This window comes from Podarcis bocagei, assembly GCF_964188305.1.
Source record: "Podarcis bocagei genome assembly, chromosome: 8".
NCBI lineage: Eukaryota > Metazoa > Chordata > Lepidosauria > Squamata > Lacertidae > Podarcis > Podarcis bocagei.
Window position 1 is genome coordinate 2,656,004 of NC_138133.1, and position 22,085 is coordinate 2,678,088.

Here is a 22,085-nt window from a genome sequence, read left to right on the forward strand (position 1 = left end):
CCTGACTGGCTTAAACCAAAATAGGAGCTTCCGTTGGCCTTTTGCACCAGCTTAACTTAATATAATTCTTGATTTACCTAGAGGAAATTCCAAAGCAATGCCTTGTTTTCAAAACATTTGTTTCAAAATAAATGCTTTGAAAAATGCTGAAATTAATCATCTGGGTTGCAGGGTGTGGGAACGCTGGAAAAAGAAATTGCTCCCTTTGGCTGGACAGGGAGGCTGCACTGATCAGTAAAAAGCTTTCCCATTGTCTCCGCATGCCCCCAACTGGCAGATGGGCTGAAGGGATCTGGGAGGAAACTAGCATTCTCTAGTGCTGATCTAGACCTTACGCAGAATATTTGCAATCTATGCACGCACAAATTGCACAGATAGGAAAGCCATACTGAAAATTGATTATTCATAACAAGTCCTGATTAGGATCTACTCTTATGAAACACTAACTGCACAATGCTAGAACACCATGCTCTCCAGAAGTGCTTTGCACGATGGTACATTACACTTCAGTTCCTAAGCATATATTTTTTCAGGAAGAAGCCATCATCACCAAATGTGTATTGTTTAACTAAAGATTGTCTTAATGGAAAGAAGTCACATCATGCAACGGGGGGGGGGGGGGGGATATGTAGATATCCAGCCAAGGCTGTGGCACAACTCCAGAGCTCTCCTTCTTTGTCGGATTTAAAATCAACAAAATCAGCAGACCCATCCTCAGCTTCGGTCAATAGAAATTGGATAAACAAGGAACTCCCATCCCTAAATCTAGAGAGTGAACACGATAAAGGTGGAGACCTAGAAGATGATAGCAACCCTCTCAGGATGGGACTGAAACTGCAGCAGCCTCTAAATGATGCTGTAAAGTTTCTCACATAAGGAAAGTGACTGTACTTCTGATGATGCACATTTACTGTTTTAGAAAAGAGTAACCTCATATTAAAATGGCATTTGCAAATCTGAATGAGATTGCGGTCACGGCCAGTAAGGCAGAGATTACTAGACATTGCTGAAAAGTAGTAGATAGACATTAGGAGGATTTAAGCAGCAAATGTAAAGCTTATGGAGAACATGCAACACAGATTCTAGATCTAGGGATACTATGGTAGAGGGAATGGGCCCCATCTCCAACCCAGGAGCCACACATTAAAATAAAGAGACAGGTAGACAGTCAGCCCTCAATCCCAACACGGAGGCCCAAATTCACACAGAGTGGCACACTCATGTAGCACATCAAAACAAAAATGCTCCTGTGCATTGCAGTGCACAAGCACTTCATGCACACATCCCCTAACATGGACACTGAATCCACCTCGCCAGCCCATAATGACAAAGCTCTACTCCAGTGTTTCCCAACCTTTTTTGGGCAAAGGCACACTTGTTTGATGAAAAAAATCTCGAGGCACACCACCATTACAGCCCTGTGACGTCAGCGCGCAGCGTCATGCCGGGAGGGACGCACGAAAGTGTAAGTTTCAATTTTTTTCCCTCCCCCTTGCCGGGGAACCTCCAAGCTTTGGGGGTGGGGGGGGAGGAGGCAGCAAAGCGAGGCAGGAAGGAGAGCGCGGCTTGGCTGGGTGAGCTTTGGCAGGGGCAGGGAATGAGAGCCGCGAGGCGGGCGCTGCGGACGGAGGCGCTGCCCGCCGAGCTGGCAGGCAGCCAGGCAGGCAGACGGCGAGAGCCCCGCGCTGGGCGGCCTCTCCTCGCCGCCGCCGCCCCGCCTCTCGCCGCCCGACTCGCCCGCCTCCCTCCAGGCAACATCTCGCGGCACACCAGGCAACATCTCGCGGCACACTAGTGTGCCGCGGAACAGTGGTTCGGAAACACTGCTCTACTCTACTATTCACTTTAAAATCAGTGTACATGGGCACTTATGCACACCCATTGACACACCCCGTCTCCAGCCTCTGCCCCTTTATGTTACCCATTGCTGAGTGTTGTAGCAAAGAATGGGAAGGCTGAGGGAGAAAGCTTTTGGGGAGCTCAGTTCCTCCATGACCCTGGAGTCCAAATGCTGAAGACAGGTTCAACTCCCAAGTTTTCTTCCATTTATTTGCAAAGAGTAATGTCATCTTCAGATTTACTGTATATCCTTAAGCCCCAACAAAATCAAGGCCGTTTCTTGTTGAAGTAGGAGCGGGTCAGGATGTCCATCAACTAGGTATGCAACGAGACAAAGGTTGCTTACATTTTAAATTGTATGGTATCTTTTGTCTCTCTTTAAAAAATGCCTTTTATTAGTCACTATTTGCCCTCTGCAAATCTTAAAAACAGCCATATACTTTCACAATTACTCAACAAAACAAGGTTCTTCACTTTATCAGAGCTGGCCTCGCACTTCACTTTGTGAATTTGGAATTCTCAGAAAGTTTGGAAGGGTCAATATTTCAAGAGTCTCTCCTATAAATATATTCAATGTTAAAGTTCAAAAAAAGGAGAGTAATATTTTCAGAGCAGTTCCTATCATTACTTTTTTTGCTTCACATAATAATAGGCTATGATACATTATAAATGCAGGTCCAAAATACAAAATTTACCCTGAGGCAAAAGGGCTCTGTCTTTGGTATCCATAACTTGTGTGTGTGTGTGTGTGTGTGTGTGTGTGCGCGCACACACACACACACACACACACACACACACACACACACAGAGTGAAAATTGCCATTGGCCAGCAGAGTGTGTGTAAAGCAGGCCAGAATGAGCCAACATGGTAGCTCCCCATATATATTAGGACCAGGGTTGGCACATTCCATTTTGTTGCTTGAGGCAAAATGGGAAGTGCTGCTATGCCCTGCCCCTGCCTCAGCTCCCACCACCACCTACCTGCTCCCACTGCTGCCACCTCCTCTGCTGCTGCTGACACATCTGTCACTGGCAGAGAAGCAGCACTACCATCAGCACTGATTTGGGACAAGATTGTGTTGATTTTGGGTGAGATCTGACCCCTTGGGGGCTTCTGCAGTCTGAAACAGCAGCCTCACCCTACCTAATGACTGAACTGGCTCTAGGACTCCCATCTGTCCTGGTTCTCCATTTCAGGCTCAGAACGCAAACTGCTACCAGGACTGGAAGTTTTGAAAGCTTTATTGATTAAATGAAAGCAACATTCCCATGCAGGTCTACAGGTTATAAACAGGTAAAGTTTGGCAGAGCATTATGAAACATGGCTAGGCTTAGCAAAGATGTTGATCCAACATTTGACTATACTTTTCTGTTGAAATGCTGGAAGGCACAACTATTCATGTGTGCTACATCAGACTGTGCTAGCAAAAGGGTAGTCCTTTGTTGAGGTTGGGCATATAGAGCTTTTGCTTGCTCTGGCTGTGTAACCACCATGTCCTTGGAGATGGAGTCAGAGGAGCCAACTCACAGCTGGACTTATTCTTAGACGCCTCCCCTGAAGGGGAAGGCACTGGACCGCTTCAACAGCTGGTGATTGAGTGCTTGCAGTGTTTGGTATCACAGATGTGGCTGTTCTTCGTACAGATCACTAGGCTCTTCTCCTGGCTCCAGATCCCCACCTCTCAATCTGCTGGGACACTTCCCTGGAAACACTGGGGGAGGAAGGTGGGTGTGGTCTGCCCCGGGTGTCATCCCTGAGCGGGGGTGACATCGCCATGCCCCCCTGGGACGCTCACTGCTCACCGTGGGTGGCTAGCCCCACCCCCGGGTGCACAGCATGTGTGCTGCTCCAGGTGCCAGAGCAGCTAGCTCTGCCTCTGTCTGGACCAGTCCCATCCTGGAGTCCTAGGCTGTCATCCCCCAACACACTAGGACCTTCCCCAAGGCCAGCCTCCTCCATCTCTCTGAGCTCCTCCCATTCTGCACCATCACCTGACCACTGTCTTGATGACATATCCACAGGGCGCTTGACACCATCAATCCCAGTTACTACAGCCAGTGATCAGGGGCCATGGCAGTTGTAGTCCAACAACATCTGGAAGTCAACACATTGGCTATCCCTGCCTTAGGCCTTGGCCTCTCTACCTTATACTTTGCACTGGATGTTAGTATGGAAAATTCCAGACCAGAAGTGCCAGTAATAACTGTGATGGCTTGTGACTGTACTTTCTTTCCTCCAAAGTACCTAGGACTTTACCCAGAAGAATAACCTGGGGTGGGGTGATACTAGTGACTCTTCATCCCACCCTCCCTAAACAGTCTTATTTATGGGTATTTTCAGCCTTATCCTTTTTGTTTCCTTCTTTTTTTGTACTCTCATTTCCCTTTGTCTGTTTTGGGTTTGAACTTTCACCTCAGACCTTTTTAATAGTTCCATAAATCTACCACCCATTCAGAGCCTTTGGGAAAGGCAAGCGCTACACATCTAAATAGCTCCTACACCCCTTATTTGTGAGTGAGGCCCCAAGCCTATGGGGCTACTTCAGAGAGCTCAGTGAGCAGGCACCAGCAGACAGCATAAGCCTATAATGCCATCGAAGCACGCCTGAGATGAAATTGTGAGGAGCAAGGTCAAAGTTCAAGTGCTTCCTGCACCTGAGAAGTGTGCCTATGACACAGTGATCACACACCCTAAAGTGTGTCACTGTGCATATAAAAAGCTTTTTTAGGCATAATAATTATGGGTGATGCTTTCATTAATGAACTGAAACCAATGCAGGACCAGGCTCGCAATTACGCAGTTTGGGATCTTCCTTTAGCGAGTCTGATTGCAACATCAATCAAGCAATTATAAAATGTGGGGAGGAGTCTGGCTGCACATTGGCTCCCTGAGGTAGTGCACAAATATTATTAAGCATGCTCCAGCCACAGGAAGCTCCTGTTCTGATCCACATCAAGACCAGGAAGGCCCCAAGACATTTTTCAGCCTGAGGTAAAGGACAAGAGAATTCCACATGCAGAATTTTACCTTCTGAGCTATATATATATATGCCACCGAATAATATTGTTCACCGGGCAACTCTCAGATATGAAGAGTAAAATAAAGTCTTTTGAAAGAACGATTTCAGCATTAACACTGTCAGTTGAGACAGAGGTAAAACCAGTTTCATAGCATGGCAAAACATACATGGCATGAAAAGAGTTAGTTGCAATTCAAAATATTGAAAAATTGATTTTAAAATGCCTGGGAGATTTTTTTTAAAAAGGAAATATTTCCCTAGTACTGAAATGATAAAAAGAAGGCACCAAGTGAGCCTTTCTGAGGAGGGCGTGCCAACCAGGGTGCCACCATCAAGGTAGCCACGTTTTGGCAGCCAACCATCTCCCCTCCCCCACAACACATAACCAAGTTCCAATTATATTGTGATGCTGGAGTGTACAGATGGGGACAGCAGGCAGCTGCCAACCGATTACCAAGACACTGAAGTGCATTACGACCAATAGGTACCTGTTAAGATCCAAAGGGAATTGAGTTTCAAACTCCTGCTGAAGAGGACACACAGTCTTAGATATGAAACAGCAGTGGCAGTTCCACTTATCACACTATTACCAACATTTAGGTGGAACAGCTCCAATTTATGTCTACATACATCAGATTACAAGATACGTATCCCCCAAATTTGCAACTGTGCAATTCATAGAATTCAACACAAGCTGCTGCATCCACTGTCTAGCAGTAACTGGATAGACAACTGCTAAAAAATCTCCCTGTAACAGCTCCAGTCATGTATGGAATTAGGTCGCTTCTAGACTCAAGCCATAAATTTAATTCATAATTTGGCATTCATGAAACGGTAGAAAGGAAAGCGGATTTATCAGACATGACCTGGCCCTGGGACCAGGCGCACACCAGAGGTAAGTAAGAAGGAACAGCTTGGTTGATTACCTGTGATACAGTTCCCTGACATGGGCCTCCAGATTCCTAAGCATGCAATGACTCAAGCTCTCATGCTAATTTTGTCCTGCCAATATTACATGGGGGACAGATCAGCAGTCAGCATTGGGCAAGAAATGGCACTGCAAGGCCATTTGGGTGGGTAGGTGGAAACTTTGCTTCATTAATCCGTTCTAGCTTCATTTGTGAACTGTCTGGAAAGGACTTCTTGCCCTGAAGTCTGCATAAAAGTATGTAAATAATGGACCAAAATTTCTTAAAGGGCTAAAATAGTAGTGTTTGGACAGTGTGGTGGTCAATACGGGATGGACCCCAAGTACCATAGGAACCCCTATCAATGGCAGGCACCACAGACGCACCCAGAACACTCCTTCCTCCCATTTCTCAACTGCTCCAAAGTAGTGTTTGCATGGTGCATGCACACTAAGCACTGCAAATATGTACATGTAGATACATAAACAACCATTATGCTGGTACATGTAAAAATATAAGCAAATAAAATAATGCGTGGCATGGAGAAAACAGAGAAAAGATTTTCTCTCCCTCTTATAGCACTGGAACTTGTGGACATCTAGTGAACCTGAACACTGAAGAATTCAGGATAGACAAAAGAATCTCCTAATTCCCACAGGGCATTCCATTTCGTTGGAGGCAGATGTGGCCACCAGCTTGGATGGCTATCAAAAGGGATTAGGCAAATTCACTGAGGCTATCAATGGTCACTAAGCTCTTCCTCCATGGTTTTGAGGCAGTATGCTTTTGAATATCAGTTGCTGGAAACTGCAGGATGGGGAAATGCAGTTGCATTCAGGTTCTGCTTGCAAACTTCCCAAAGGCATCTAGTTGGCCACTGTGAAAAAATATGGTAGACTAGGTGGGCCACTGGCCTGTCCCAGGAGGCCCCTCTTGTGCTCTGATTAAACACACATGTAGATGAGCACACAAGGACACCGACAGGACAAATGCTGTATTCTAATTGCTAATGTGGGAAATGAAATAATAGATTAGTCACACAATAAAGGCCTTAATTGCTTGCCAAAGCATTTAGGGGACATTACATCGATTTCTAACTGCTGCCAGAGAAATAAACTCCTGTATCATTAGATAACAAGAAAAGAAATGGGATATTTCCTTTTTGAAAGCATCCAATTGCCTGATGTATTTGCTCAGTAGATTATTTTCTGTCATCTCAGTTAATTGAATTTTATCCATTGCTCTTAGAATTCTTCACTTTCATAGAAGGTTAAAAAGTTCAGAGGAGTCACATTTTTCAACTTTGTCAATTTATCGTATAAACCAACTTGAGCTGCACAAAGTGTTCTGGGTGGTGGGGAGATGGAGTAACAAAAACTATGAAATAATTGCTTTTTAGTGTCTTGGTGAATCAGTGTTCAAATAATTGTTTGTAAACCATCACTCTGTAACATGGCACCCAACTGAGATACTGTAACAAGTACATAAAAGACTTTTCATGGATATGGCTCCATCAATACATTTTTGCTGGGAAGTTCCATAAAGATTCCTGATGTTCCATCACTTTCATTTTTATTTGTTGTGGGGGGGGGGGTTTGAAACCCAACATTATGTTGAAATTTCACTATAAGCTGATTTACAATAGAATATTTACCTTGCCATGAAACACAGCCCTGGTGGAACTATTTTACAACGTGTGAACCATGCAGTTTTTTAAAAAGGTTTTTTTAAACACACACACACACACACACACACACAAACACACAAATAAACACAAATTGTACAGCTGTAGTGCAATTATATTTTTAAAATGTACTCTTAAAACTTTAACCTGATGAATATTTTCTGGGGGAAATTTAACTAACACAGCAAACTCTTTTTCTCCCAAAATAATCCCACCATTAAAAAAAGGGGGGTGTTTTGGATTTCAATCTTGGGTCCAATAAATGCCCAATGGATGTATGAATCATATTTCCCCCCCAACACCATGGCACAGCTGACATTGACACTGAAATAACAGTGTGTCAGCTAGTCAATAAAAAGTAAAGAAGACTGACAGATTAGTGCTTCTTATCTCTCTGAATCAGCTCATAGTGTAGACTGAACTGAAGGTCAACATCTAGTGACTCTTCTGCAGTAAACAAGTGTCTAGAGACTATGGATTTTCTGCTATGTAAGCTGCAGTGTCCCTCATTGTTGGGTAACACAGCACCAATTTCAAAACTGTCAATGTGTATTATGGGAAAAAAACCTCCCGTGTACAAAGCCCTACATTTGTTGACATCTCTCCTCCTCAACTTTAGGTGGGGCTCACTCCTAAGCACTGTGTTCTTTCACTCTGCCACCAACCAGCTTTCTCAGCATGACTAGCGAGCTTAATGGAGAGGATCAAAAAGTTTGAGCAGTCCAGATGCCAATTCTCCAACCATGGATGGATGCTTCAGGTGGAAAGGAGCCTATCATTCTCTGGGACAGAGTATGTGGCCCTGGCAGTGGAGTAGAGCCGCCAACTATAAGCACATGGAATGGCACTCTAACGAAGCACTACTAAATTGGTAAAGTCCGCATTTCGAATTGGGGGTGAGGGAGAAGCAAAATCAGTCAAGTCCTCTCTTATATATTATCATGACTAGCGCTCCCCCCCACAAGAAAAATAGGTTCCAGAACTCACCATGAAGTTGTTACAGCAAGTCACCGCACAAAAAGGGGAAGCCCTGAACAGATGCCATTTGACAACAGCTGCGTTCACTGCCCACGGAGGTGCTAAAAACTATGGCAAGCTGTCTCCCTAGCTGCTTTAGGGTTTCCCCTAGTTCTGGTGCAGGTCAAATAAATGCGCCCCCGCCTCCCTCCCTCTCCTCGATTCAGGCAGATGGCTGGGCCCTTGCGCAAACGTGTGCATGGCTAGAAACATGAAGCCTGCTTTCACTACACAGAAGAGAGATGGAAGAAAAGGAAATAGGAATTGGCTCTGCCCTGTAGATTAGGGGTAGGCAACCTAAGGCCCAGGGGCCGGATGCGGCCCAATCGTCTTCTAAATCCGGCCCGCGGATGGTCCGGGAATTGCGTGTTTTTACATGAGTAGAATGTGTGCTTTTATTTAAAATGCATCTCTGGGTTATTTGTGGGGCATAGGAATTCGTTCATTTCCCCACCCCCAGAATATAGTCCGGCCCCCCACAAGGTCTGAGGGACGGTGGATCGGCCCATGGCTGGAAAAGGTTGCTGGCCGCTGCTGTAGATTGACCAAGAGTGGCTAGGAGTCGGTGGAGTCATAGGTCTAAAAAAAGTGTAGACACACAGGCTGGCCAGCTTCCATTTTGACTTGAGATGTTTGTTTTGGGCTTCTCAGAAGTACGTAAATGCAAGAAGTGGGCAGGAGGAGAGCCAGTCCGCAATGGTGCCTACCTGAGAGGTGCTGGAAATGTGCTATGGCTGAAAAAAGCAATGATCATAGTTAACTTTCAAAACAGGAAATAAGGTAAATTGACACAGTTCATCTCTCTCATAATAGCTGTAGTACTTTTATTAATACAGGATAGTGACCCCTCCAATTTTTATTATTTTAAAGCAAAAGGATTTATGTCTTTTGTATGAATTCATAGTGCATATGTTCACTTAATTGCTTATAAACTATAGGCACTCAGTGCATAGAACCAGCGAACTGAGTGAGCCACAGATTAACCATAATATATTGTGATTCAAGGACCCGTCACCCGCTTGAGTTTAAGAAAGACACATGGACACGGTATATTAGGTTAATGGGCTAGAAAAGGCCACAACTTTATTGATTACAGCATGTGAGAGGTATTGGCTTAGGCACTGGATAAAACAACAGAGCATGTCTCCACCCCCTCAGGGAGGGGTGAGTCTATCAAGGGTTAACCAGGGAGGAGCCTGTTGATGCAAATACAACTGAAAGCTCCCCCTGATGTCACCTGGGGTCGTGCCATGGCCCTGGCCACCAGCAAGGGCGTCGGACAGGATCCACAACCGCCAGATTCCTTTACCGGAATACCCATAAAGTGGAGGGGTAGGTGATGGCCACACCCTGCCCTCCAACACACAACCATATTCCAATGCCTAACCGCCACCCGAGCCAAAGAGGCTCGCCGCCAATACCCTCACAGCTGCAACCAATCCCTAAGGCTTCTGATGATGTCGCCCAGCCAAACATCATTGCCGAGGTCTGAAAGGTGAACTCCGTCATCACGAAATAAAGACCATTCGTTGAACCGGATGTCAGCATGCTGAATCACTTGGCCATTCATATATCGCAGTTTGCGCGCCACCACATGGTTTAAAAGTCTCCTGGATTTTTCAACGGCCATAGGGCTGTGGGAGCCATGCCAGCAGCACAATGGCTGAGAAATGCTGCTGGGCTGCTAAACCCCGCCCCCAAGCCTCCAGCCGATTGGCTGGCCACCTGGGGGCGTGGCACAGCAGCCAAAGCAGTTGGGCAGGGGGCGGCACACCCCCTGCCAAAGCAGGAAATGGCTCCTGCTCACAACTCCCCCCCCCCGAGGAGGAGAGGCTTTATTAATTTATATACTACTTACTTGCCAAAATGGCTTCTAAGTAGTTTACTTGCATAAAACCAATTATCAAAATATAATCACACATGATTAAAAATACACAATTAAACAATGTCATCAAAACATTAAAACAAACACCCATAATTAAAATGTTTGATAAACAAGCCCAATAAAACAGCATAACCTTTAAGACAGTTAAACAGCAATTAATACAATTTAAGCAGGAGGGTCAAGGAGGAGATCAGGGGAATGCGTGCCAAAAGCAGGCAGGATGTCAATACCAACAGGGACCCTCATGTTTCAGTGCTGAGAACATTCATACCTAAATGGTGACCCCAAAGGTTACCCACACTTTGGCTTTTCCTATTAAGAGTAGAACTGGGGAATCGGAAGCGCAGCTGAGACCCTCACTTTCTGAATCGGCTCTCAGGCTCTTATTCTGTGGCCACACGCCTGCTGTCATAACAGAGATTACAAAGCTGGGAACAAGTTAATGTATTAAAGGAATTATGGACGAACAAATCCTTATTTCACCTAGATACAGGCTGAATTCTAATCATCTCAAGCTTAAATGGTCCATAAGTTCCATTAGCTGCACAACCAAAGGACTTACAAGTTTATTGATCCATGAAGCAAACAATCTCACCTACTGTGTAAAGACAGATCTGCAGGTGTCATATGGACAGAGAAGGTCGGCACAGGGATGTTTCTCTATGCTTAGCAGGGTTTTTTTATATACAAGAGAATCTTAAAAAATGTATTAAGCACATGCAGAGAATCATGAAGATGTCAATAGTTATATATTATTTTGATAATGATGATGATTAGAATTTATAAACTGCATTTCATTTCAAGATGGAATACCAAGGCAGTTCAGAAACAATTAAAAACTAGCAGTAAAATAAAAAGAATAAAAAGTTATGAAAATGCAGCTATGTGTAATTAAAATGTATAATAGACAAGTGTGTTAAATAAAAGTTTAAGCTACCTGTTGGAGTAGGTGACAGTCTTTCAACTCCAAGTGCTTTTGGAGTATACTGATCATTGGAATTCATTCCAGTCCAGTTTCATGACTGGATTTGGGATGGAAGCAGCTTCGGTTGCCCTGGTGGGTGACATGCTGGGGAATGGACAGAAGGAATGCAACCATATTGGCTCTCTTCAACACCTTCTGGCCTTGGTTTCCTTCTGGACAGCCCAGCTGTGTTGGGCCCAGGAGACCCAGGGACATGGTAGCGTTAATCCTTCTTGGATTAAAGGTAAACCCCAGAAAGTGGTGCTGGGGTGCTTTTGTTCCAGCCCATGGCCTTTATTTTGCAGCAGGTGTGGGAAGGCTTTGCTCCTCCAGATGCACATTTGTCAAGACAGGTATCCTGGATCTGGAGCTGCCTGGAAAAGCACAGGTCATGATGGCCAGGAGTGCCTTTTACCAGCTCAGGCTTGTACACCAGTGTGACCTGTCTAGAAAGGGTGGACCTTACCTTACCTCTGTTACCTGTGTAGTGATGACATCCAGATTAGACTGCGGCAATATATTGCATGTGGAGCTGCCTTTAGAGATGATTTTGGAATGTCAACTGGTGCAAGATGCAGCTGCCCAGTTATTGAACAGAGGCAAAGTGGTTGGAACACACAATACTTCTACCAGTTGCCAGTGTGTTTATGGGCCTAATTTGGTGGTAATGATCTTTACAGGCCTAAAAAACTGTGGCCATCTTATCTGAAGGACCACCAAGTTATCTGAAAGACCACCTTCACTCTTAAGGTTAGCTGAAGTTTCTGAATTGTCTTTAAAGGCAGCCCCACATGCAGCACATTGCAGTAGTCTAGGCTGGATGTTACTATGGTTGCTGTGTTTCTGAGCTTCCCATGAACATCTGACTGACCGCTGTTGGAACAGAACGCTATATTGGTCTTACCCAGCAGGGCTCAAAACAGCAGTCATGTTTTGAGTTGAACAAGGGCTAAAAGGTCAGGAATATTGGCTCTTATCCTGCTCCCACTTGGTGGGGAAAGGCTGTTTATTCATTCACCCCTTCTCTCCACTGAACAGCAGCAGAGGTTTTGGCACAGTACATTATGCCTCCTTAGTCACTCACTCTAAATATAAATAGCTCTTTAACCTATTTCCCCACATTCTAAAGAGCAACAGAGATTATGACAGAATTCTCCCCTTCCACACTTTGGCTGCCCACTCTGATGCACAGATAAAAAAAGGATTATGAAATAACAAACTAAGAGATGGGTCAGTGGGACCAGCCATCTAAGGTGCATAGTGGGAGAATTCTGGCAGAGCCTCTGTTCACACTGGTGGAGCAAGGGACCTATTTATGTCATGGAGTGAGCAACTAAGATGCATAGAAGGAAAAACTCGGACAATCATTTTGTTGCTATTCTTACCGGAGAGGATGGAGTTAAAGAGGCTTTGCCTATGTTGGAGTTTGCACAGGAGAAAGCAGTGCAGGAAAGTGGGTGGGAATTGAGGTGACCATGCCGCAGCCTCCTGGGGGTCAGATGAGGCCGTAAGCTACCAGTTGCACATCCCAGCTGTTGAGCATCTACTGAATGGACTGTAATGCAGCTTAACTGACCACATCTTAAAGAATGTGCATTGCAATTTATTAACCAGGCCAGTATGTGTGTGCATGTGCACACTCCATCTTGGTTTCTCATTACTTTGGAGAAGAGCACCACTCAATAATGAAAGCTGATTGCCTTTACCACCAAACGATTACCCAAATAATCAGCTTGTGACTTCAGAGCTGCTTGATTTTAAACACTCTCGAAAACCAGCTCCATTTTCTGCTTTAGTGAATAACAATTCTGCGCACTGGCATATTAGAATAAATAAGCTCCAACTGTACTGCACTGTTATAAAAGTTTCCAACTATTATAAAATAGTTTCTATAAGATCAGTTTTTCTTATAGCTGGTCAAGTGGAATAATTCCTGAAGGCAATTGTTTGTGGCAGAAGAAGTGTGCTCAGCTTTCTGCCTTATGTTTCCCAATCAGAACATTTCCAATTTAACAAAAGCAATTTGAGAGCCTTTGTTGTTAAATGATTCGGAGGCACTGACGTATACAAAGACCAAATAAGAAACTAGAATTGCCAGCTTATGGAAGAGGATAGGACAGAAAGTTAGAAAGCAAATGAAATGGAAAAATATGCAAAACAGTAGCAAAGCCCCTTGCACAAGTGATTGACAGCTGCCAAAATCCCTTGGGCAACTTTCCCCATACACCCAACAACCAGCTAGTTGTTGGGCACTTGGGAACTGCTGTGCAAGGCACTTTGCTGGCCATATGCCTGGTGCTCAGGAAGAGCTGAGCACAGGGCAGCTGGTTTGCAAATGACTGGCAAAGGGGGGGGGGCGGGGGCGGGATAGGAATGTGGCCCTGCAGGCCAAAAAGCTTCCACACCCTCAGGATGAAGAGTTAGAGCGAGCCCTCTTCTAGTACCCATCATCCTTACACTGGCTCACCCCAGAGGGTTTTTTGTGGCACTGCAATAAGGCAGAATGACATGAGAGTTCACCTGTCTTATTCAGGTTTGTAACTGCAACCTGAAAAATATCCATTCACTGCCATGTTGCAAGTTCCACCAACAGGCATCCTACAAGACACATGGGGCTGCTTGTGAACCTGAGCTGCTTCAGAGGCAGATTTGGGGGAGAATGACCATTTTGCCTGCACTGGGCACCAAGCCCAGAGGGCGCCACAAGGGACACTGCAACAGTGGCAAACCATGGCATGCAAGAGGCTGGGGGGCACAGGATTTTGGTGCTGCACAGGGCACGCACCACTGAAACTTTAAAGCCCAAGGTCAGCCATTGGGTGCTGGGGGGGGGGGATAAAATGTGCTAGGTGGTGTTGTGTAGCATTGGCAAATGTGGTAAGTGAAAGGATTAAGCACTTTCTTCCAGAGCACCATTTCTTTGCTTCAAAATGTACTCTTCCATTACCATTTTGCAACACGGAAGAAAGAGGAGAGTTAAGAGGGTAAGCTCCATTCTGTCACTTGCTGTTCTGTGTTAGCCCCCATGTAAGCAGCAGCTCTCCAGGGTTTCCAGAAGGATCACACCCTTCCCTGTTGTTATAAGAATTCTAAGGTCTCAAATATAAATTAAATGTTCATAAATGTACAACGCAAACACATACATAAGTATATATAAACCTCGTGTCTGAAATAGTACAGGAGAGCAATCCGGAAGCCATTTTGACTCTCCCAATGACCCCAAATTTTCCTCTTCAGAAAGAGCAACAACAACAACAATTTATTATTTATAGCCTGCCCATCTGGTTGGGTTTCCCCAGCCAGTCTGGGCAGCTTCCAACAAAATATTAAAAATACAATAAAACACCAAACATTAAAAACTTCCCTAAATGTTGTCTTTTGCTTGCAAATCCTGTCTTTAGGCCACATTTGGGTATGAATAGGGTGAGCCTGTGACCTGGATTCAGGAACTAACTATTAACCATCACAAAAGAATGGCAAGACTGCCTAGGTACAGTGGAGCCCCGCAAGACGAATGCCTCGCAAGACGGAAAACCCGCTAGACGAAAGGGTTTTCCGTTTTTGAGCTGCTTCGCAAGACGATTTCCCCTATGGGCTTGCTTTGCAAGACGAAAACGTCTTGCGAGTGTTCCGATTTTTTTCCGCTTCCCCCCCTTTTTCTAAGCCGCTAAGCAGCTAATAGCCTTTTAGCCGCTAAGCAGCTAAGCCTTTAATAGCCGCTAAGCCTTTAATAGCCGCTAAACCGCTAATAGCGCTAATCCGCTAAGCCGCTAATAGGGTTGCTTCGCAAGACGAAAAAACCGCTAGATGAAGAGACTCACAGAATGGATTAATTTCGTCTTGCGAGGCACCACTGTAATACAATCAGTGACCATTATCAGGTATCCTGGCAAACAGGATTTCTGCTGTAGACCACCTCCTCTGCTGTAGACCACCTCCTTCTGTGATATATGTATGATGTTTCAGGGGGGTGGTCTTGGGCTACAGGGTGGGCAATTTCAAAAGTCTATATAAGGGCTTGCACGCCATTGTCCAGGGATTTCTCCTCCCTTCTGTATGTGGTGAGTGGGGACCGTGTTACAACAGTTAATAAAGATCAGGCTTACTGGCTACTTTGCTTTTCAGTATACTCTGGTTGGCCTCTGTTATTTTCTCCTACCCACTTAAGGACACCATACGGGCTCTTGGATACCCCACCAGGGAAAAGGAATCATAGAATCATAGAATCATAGAATCGTAGAGTTGGAAGAGACCACAAGGGCCATCGAGTCCAACCCCCTGCCAAGCAGGAAACACCATCAGAGCACTCCTGACATATGGTTGTCAAGCCTCTGCTTAAAGACCTCCAAAGTAGGAGACTCCACCACACTCCTTGGCAGCAAATTCCACTGTCGAACAGCTCTTACTGTCAGGAAGGTCTTCCTAATGTTTAGGTGGAAAGGAGCAGGTTTTTTTTTCTTATAACACTACCCAGAGACAACCTAGAAATGAACCTGGGGTCTTTTGTCTGTTGTTATAATTGTTACCTCTGTTTTCTGTACTAGAGGAGGAATGATCACTGGGAGGAGTGCAGATAGAAGAAACACCAGCTGCACCTGGAGCAGCAAAAATGGACACCTTCCTCTGCCCCACCTGTAATAAAGCATGTCTCCACAGCCACAGCAGGAGCTGTAACCTTCCAACAGTTTTACTTTAACCCCAAAGGCATACTCTTCCATTGTCTCCTGAGACAGACTGATGCCAACAACAAATTTATATACATTATAAAATGAAATAATAATATGAATAAGTATACGCACAAGACATTAAAAACTTGTGTTTCATTCTCCTTCCACCCCCTCTGTAACTATGGGTTGTATTCATTCAGAGTAAACCCAGTGAAGTTAATAAGCATGACCAACCATTAATCTCAGTGGGTCAACTCTGAGTAGAACACCTTTCCAGACACTAATGTTTTTGAAGAGGTTCTTTAATGTGTAACTTATTTAATAAGAGTAACTAGTTCCAGTGTGGAATCTTAAAGCATCCCATTCAACATTCTGAAGCTAAAAGGGCTCTTTTAATGGTCAGTTTATTAACACAACTTGGTTTAGAAGCCACTGGAGGACGAACTATTGCAGAGGATATGAATACAGAATACAGCAGCCAGAAAAGAGTCTTAATGTCTAGTGGGATGGGAGAGCTCAGGCAGTGATCCTGGGTTTCAGAATAAATGTATTATAAAACACAAAAGAATGTCTCTCTGTGAAATGTCAGAGGGTATGCATTAAGAGCTACTTATGCTAAGCACTTTTCTGCAGGTTGATCTGGGATAAGCAGCCCACACCCCTGCCATAAGGGTGGTACCTTCCAAAGCTGGCATAGCAGAATGCTAAGAGTATAAGCTGGAAATTGCCCAGTTCAAATCTCACTTCAGCAACCAACTTGCAAGAGCTGCACTGATACACACTTATTTGGGAGTAAGTCTCAATGAACTTGAGCTGCAGGTTTCCCCAGGCAAGTCACTGTCTATTCATCTCTGCATCACACAACATAGGGAGAATAGCAACACAGACATTGGTGAAGATTCCTGAGATATAGTATATATGGCATGCTTTGAGAGCTAAGGAAGTATTATTTGACCTGAAGATTTCCAGTTCTGTGGTCCATGTGTACATCACTGTAAGATCACAGACTTATCCTTGTAGAATTCTGCATATCATACTTTTGGGAAAGTAAATACACTTGTATCATATCATAGCCAGATTTCAAGACCACCAAGCTGTGGTTTAAAGGCATGATAGCAGGGTCAGTAACTGATTACACCACAAGTTGCAACAACAAAGAAATACCACGGAGTACAAAATTTGTCCTAACTGTGCCACGTGTCTGAGCTTAAGAGCAGCTACCTTAAACATCAACAGGTTTGGATACCATCAGCATGACCCAGGGAGATATACTGCTGAGGAAAGCAAGTGGCATTCTTGCCTGCAAAAAGCCTGCAAAATTAGTACCTTGTAATAAAAAGTACAGAGGCATTATGCTTGGAATTGCAGGTGGGCAGAGGACTGTCGCACTCCTGAGCAGCTTGCAGGCTTCCTGCAGACATCCGGGTGGCTGCTGTGAGAAGAGGGTGCTGGCCTAGCTGGGCCATTGGCCTGATCCAGTAGGGTTGCCTTTTTTCTTTTTCTTTTTACCAAGTAAAGCAGAATGGAGTTCCAGTTGATACTGTACTAGCATTTAAAAGATCATCTCTAAGTTGTACCAAAATGCACTCCCAGCAAATACCAGGCAGATTCATCAGTTTCCCCCAAGATAAAATAAATACTATACAAACTTTCATATTGGGTATTACAGTGTCATATTGCTAAAACTTCTGCTATGGAGTGAAATCTAAAAGGCTCTTCTCTTGAACACAGTACTTCTGGTCTGAGGTCAGTAATAGAAGATGACAATCCCACTTCTTTCCCAAGTACCAAAACGAACAGGTACAAAAAACAAAGAATGATATAGTTTCAGATATTCTTGAAGCAAAACATATCACACTGCCACTCATACAAGAATATTTGCTAAATCACTTGAAATGTACAGACATTTTGCATTCAGTGCATTTGATCTATTCAGATATTCGGTTGGGAGCCGCCCAGAGTAGCTGGGGAAACCCAGCCAGATGGGCGGGGTATAAAGAATAAATTATTATTATTATATTATATTATTATTATTATTATTATTATTATTATTATTATTATTAGTTCCTATCCTTTCCCCTCTAAAACTTCAGTGCTATTAATTGGTTATGGGGCAAAAAGTACAAGGGTAAGTCCGTGTGACAGTGTTACATCTGCTGTATGAGGATCAGTAAGGGCTCATTCACACTTCGTCTTATCCCGTTGGGAGGAAAACCGCTCTCTAGTGCTCTATCGGAGCAAACAGCAATTGGGGTTTCCATGGATTGCCATTTGCTCCAATTTAAAGCTAAAGAGCAAGTTTTCCCTGGGAATGGAGGTGGGCATGGGGAAAACTGCTCAGACCTGAGCTTTCTAGGCATGGGACAAGCGGAAGTGTGCATGAACCTAAGACTTGTTTTATAGTATTTTGACAACTGGCAACTACTTTTCAGCAATCTAAGCTATAGGCTACACTTTCCTGCAGAGTTAATTCAGGCATCCTGTGGTAATGAAAGAGGACAATGATTTGCATTTTTAAAATGCATATGTTCTGTGTCACATGGAAATTTGCATCCTCCTTTGTAGGTGGAGTGGAGGGCCCAAAAACAAATTTGTGGCCAAACGTGTTATACAGTCTCTGACAGACAGAATGTGAATAGGCAAAGCTTTCCACATGATTGCATTTCCATACTAGAAACAGTTTAACCTGTTGAATTTCTGCCTCCCCCATAGCTGTTAAAGGTACTGGAACCTTGCTTTCACCCAATGCCAACTATTACCTAGTTTGTTAAGGGGGGTGGGGGAGGAAGGGAAAGCTACAGCGGCTTCAAATACTAGAAAACAAGTCAGAAGCTGGAAAAGTGTGCTACCACTGAGTGAAAAGCAGTAAGTCTAAAGGACCCCACAGATTCCTACTACAGGTGCCAAACAACTCACTTGGCAATCACAACTCTGACTTCACTCAGTGGCTAAAAAACACTGAAAGGTGGGAGCAGCCAGGCTGGCTGATCGCACAGAAATCAGTTAGTAGCGTACAGTACCTGTATATTCTGCTTCTGTATAAGGATTGCTCAAAGAAGAGGATATTACAGTGTGTGTAACCTTTACAGTATTTTGAAAATTAAAATAAATCAGAGGTGGAGCCTTCCTCAAACCGAACAATAATAGTTAAAACACTAGCAGTGAAGTAGGGAAAGCAAACTGTTCTGTGGCACATTAAAGGCTACCAAATTTATTATGACTGAAAGTCAGCCATGGCTCTCCTTTCTCTGCTATCTCTTGTACCCAGGAAAGGGAAAGGGGTTATTACCGGTAATACTGCAGAAGTTTAAAAGACATCTAAGTCTGTAAATGCCATCTGTAAAAACAACAACACCACACTCTCTATGAAATTTCAAATAGAGACCAGCTTCAATTCAGCATCCCAGAAAAACAGTAAAGCAATACAATTAACAAAAAAAACTTGAGAAAAGAGATACTGATTTTTGAGCTTAAAAGAATGAATGAAAGAACCCATTGGACACATACAGGGATACTATTCATTAGACCAACTTCTTTTGCAGCCCAGAAGGAATGAACTGTGGCAAAAACTACTTTAACACAGGTGCGTTTTAAATCAAACCATTGTTACAATTAATTTCTATTTATTTATTTTTCTAGATGAATATGCATTATTCTCAAAGTTCTCATCTGCGTGCTTATTCCTTCAATAAAGGAAACAAGAAAAGGAACGGGCCAGCCAAAGATTCATGTGAACCACCAACTGCAGCAGAAACTTCATTTCCTTATGTCTCCCTCTCTTTCTCCCTTTCATTGCTTATTTGTTTTGCTTTTTTGTTTCAAAAAGAGCTGTTTTGATGAATTCCTCCAACAGCAAGACCATCCTCAAGCAGTCTGGCTTTTCACAATTAAATGGTGAGCTAGAATTGTTTTTAAGCTACAAGCAGTAGCCTGACACATAGAAATTTAAGCAGGTGAATCTTTTCTGAGCATACAGATAAATGGATGGGGGGAAATCCATCTGCTTAATTTCAGTATGTCACACAGCTGCTAAAGGCATAGTGAAGGCCACAATAATACCCCTTTAGTTGTTTCCCCCACCCACCCCATTTCCATTTTTTTTTAAAAAACCCTATCCATCCCTTTTGTACTTTCCTCCCTTCCCTGGGGAGCAAAATATTAATAATGACAGGTACAGATGCAAAGGCAGAATAAAAACTGGCAACTCCATTTCAAAATTAATTTATTTGGGAGGTTTCTATCTTACTCTTCAGCCTGAAGACATTCCGAGTGGCTAACATAATTTAAGAATAACAGAGCATCAGTTAGATTAATATAATAAAAACAGAAGAGCTTCAGAAACATGTCTGTTGCATTTCAGATAGAAACAGCAACCTAGCCACCTAAAAGGGTCATCACCTGGTCCTGAAAGGACAAGTGATCTGGTGCCAGGCAAGCTCTTTAAGGTGAGCTTTTCAAAGCTTGGGTGCTACAACTGAAAAGACCTCTGGCTATCATCACAATCCACCTCATCATTAGCTCCATGGCAAAGGTACACGGAATGGCTTCTTTTGATGATCTGAGCATGTGGGCAGGAACCTGTGGTAGAAGTCTCAACCATGACACATCCTAGTCCCGAACCATTTGTTAAAACCAGCATTCTGAATTATGCCTGAAACTGACTAGGAGACAGTGCAATTATTTTAAGACTGGTAGGATTTGTTTTATGAGCTTAGTCCTGCTGTATTTTGTACTAGCTGAAGTTTCTGAGTAGTCTTCAAAGTCAGCCCAGCATCTGCTATATGTTTTGGAAAGTGATTTGTCTGCCTGCCTGTCCATCTGTTCTCTATACAGTAGGTTTGGCTGCCTCTAAAGGTATCATCGCTAAGTGGCATGAGGGTTCCCAAGGTGGGGGCAGTGGTTTTTGTCAACACCGGGCTGCCCTTTTGAATCAAGGTGGCAGACAGAAACATGACTTTGGTGTGACTTCACCTGATTTTGGATGTGGCAGGTCCAATCTTGCTAATTTGGATTTCTCTGAAGATAGTGTTGCCAATTTTGCAGAACAGCTCCATCCAATGCCAATTTAGATATTGTCACCCAACTCTGTATGCGGGTTACCAAGGGGGAAGCAGCAATCTCCATTTATGTTTGGATGCCGGCCAGCGTGTTGAATCAAGATGGCAGAACAAACCAGATGGTCCAAACTGGACAAAATTGGATGGTTCTCAAGGGGTTGTTGCCCAGTTTGGCAAAATAGTTCCAACTTGTGCCAATTTGGATGTCTCTTGAGATATTGCTTCAAGGGTTCCCAAAGTAGAGGCAGTGTTCTTCTATGTACATTTGGTCACTTGGTGCCTCGTTGAATTAAGATGGCAGACCAAATCAACCCCAACATTAGCTCCCACAGAAACCAAATTGATTCAGGGATTGATCAGGTCTTCCCCAGGTCAGAATCCTAGGTTGGGGTGTGTGGGTGTGTGCATGCAGCCTGACAACTCACACATTGCACCATCCAATTAAAAAATCACTATATGTTTTTCTTTCCTCAAATTCCTGGGCAGCCGCAGGACACTTCCCACTAGTATAACATATTGCAAAAATCAAAAAGGGTTATTGTTTTTCTCATGCATGGATAACTATGATTGCTCTATTTCTGTCCAGGAAGGGTGGTTATCAGCTGGTGGAATATAGAGGCTACTTGGGCACCCAGTGATAAAGGAGGATCCATCAGTTTCCCAGTTATGTAGGGTTAGTTGCACTGCAGAAAACCTACAAGAGTAGTAGCTCCATCTTGTCAGGGTTCCTCACTGGCCTTGCAGACAACTTCATTGTCCAGAAAGTGGGAGAAGCAACAAGAGGAACAGCCGTTTTAGATCTGGTCCTAACCAATGTTGATGACCTGGTTAGTGGGGTAGAAGTGGAAGGATCATTAGGCGCGAGTGATCATGCTCTTCTGAAGTTTACTATACAGCGGAAAGGAGCAGCCAAGCATACTAGGACTCAATTTCTTGACTTTAAGAAAGCCGACTTCATAAAACTTAGGGAAGTGCTGGGTGAGATCCCATGGACAGTAATACTAAAAGGAAAGGGAGTTCATGATGGCTGGGAGTTTGTTAAGA